Below are 1,791 nucleotides of genomic sequence, written 5' to 3' on the forward strand. Positions count from 1 at the left end.
GGTTTTGCACTTGAAACGATTGTCCTAGGCGGAACAATATCCGGGTACCACATTTATTTTGATTGCCTTATCTCTCACTTACTTGTGCTTTTTTATCTTGCTTCTTTTATTCTTATTTACATTACATCTTGTTAACACAATTATTATTCATCTTCACTTGGTTAAGAAACAATTTAAGTATTTTTACTCCCTACTCCCTGCGGATACGATACCCACTCACCTGGGATTTTATTACTCGATAAACCCGTGCACTTGCGGGATATACGGAAGGGGCGTTATCAACTTTTTGGCGCCGTTGCCGGGGAGTATATGTTTAGAGATACTCTGCACTTTGTTTTCTTAGCTATTCATTCATTCATTCTATTTTACATCTTCTTTTCTATCATCATTCTAATTTATTCTTTTTCTTTTAGTACAGCTCAAGGTTATAACCCTAGGGAACCCTTCGATATTAATTGAAAGAGATCCCGAACTTGAACGTACACTCTGAAGAAAGGGAAAGAACTTGTGCAAGAACTGTCAAATCTAGCTGAAGTGGAAGTTGAAGGATCTGACAACATGGTTGAGCAGAATGAACAGCAGAGAATATTATCTGATTACACCAGACCGTCAGTACCGATTACAGCTCTGAACTTTGAGCTGAAACCAGCCTTCATTCAGATGATTCAGAAGTCAGCGTAGTTCAATGGTTTGGCCGATGAGGATCCAAACAATCACATAGAGAACTTATTGGAAGTTTGTGATATGCTGAAGATCAACGATGTATCGGATGATGCTATTAGATTGAAGCTTTCCCATTTTCTCTCAAGGGAAGAACCAAGCAGTGGCTTCATTCCTTGCCAAAAGCATCCATTACGACTTGGAATGAGATGGTCGAAGCTTTTCTTGCTAGATACTTCCCTCCAGGGAAGTCAGCCAAGCTTCGCAATGAGATATCGTCATTCATGCAGATAAAATTGGAATCATTGTTTGAGACATGGGAGCATTTCAAGGACCTTTTGCGGAGGTGCCCACAACACAGATTTCCTAAAAGGATGATCACTCAAACTATCTATAATAGGTTGAATCCGAGTATAAGGCAATTGCTAGATGCCGCCGCGGTAGGTACAATGGGAAGTAAAACCCTAGAAGAAGCCCGATAGTTAGTAGAGGACATGACCATGAACAGTTATTAATGGAATGCGCTGGAAAGGAAAAAGGTGGCCGGCCTCCATGAAATAGATGCAGTCACTTCTTTGGCAGCCTAAGTGGAATCGTTGGGTAACAATTTAGACATTCTAACTTCGAAAAGAGTGGTGGCCATGACAACTTACACTGGGTGTCATGGAGGACATGCTCCCTCCGATTGCCCGATCTCTATTGGTGATGTATCTTCGGTGGAGAAAGTCGACTTTGTGGGTAATGCAATGAGGAACCAAGGTAACCCATATAGCAACACCTACAATCAGGGTTGGAAGAATCATCCAAACTTTTCGTGGAGCAACCAAGGACAACCAAAGGCCATGGCACCACCGGGTTTCTAACAACGACAAGGCCCAAACATGGAGAATAGAGTGTCCGGCTTGGAAACCCGAATTACCGACTTAGAGAAAGCCTTGACTAGATTTGTGCAATCATCGAACACGCGGTTTCAATCATTGAAGGCTACACTTTGCAATCACACTGCCACTTTACATAATTTAGAGAATCAAGTGGGCGTAAATTACAAAGTCTCTATCAGAAAGACCATAAGGAAGCTTGCCAAGCAAAACCGAGAATAATCCTTGAGAGCATGTGAAGGCGATCACTTTG

At 41.8% G+C, this 1,791-nt stretch overlaps 1 non-coding gene across 1 annotated transcript; it reads right to left on the bottom strand.

Annotated features, from left to right (window-relative positions):
* Window positions 1-917: 917 nt before the first annotated feature.
* On the bottom strand, window positions 918-1,024 carry LOC120252288. Its single transcript, XR_005533831.1, has one exon. It is a non-coding gene; the product is annotated as a small nucleolar RNA R71 (small nucleolar RNA).
* Window positions 1,025-1,791: the final 767 nt, after the last annotated feature.

This window comes from Dioscorea cayenensis, chromosome 20 (assembly GCF_009730915.1).
Source record: "Dioscorea cayenensis subsp. rotundata cultivar TDr96_F1 chromosome 20, TDr96_F1_v2_PseudoChromosome.rev07_lg8_w22 25.fasta, whole genome shotgun sequence".
NCBI classification, from domain to species: domain Eukaryota; kingdom Viridiplantae; phylum Streptophyta; class Magnoliopsida; order Dioscoreales; family Dioscoreaceae; genus Dioscorea; species Dioscorea cayenensis.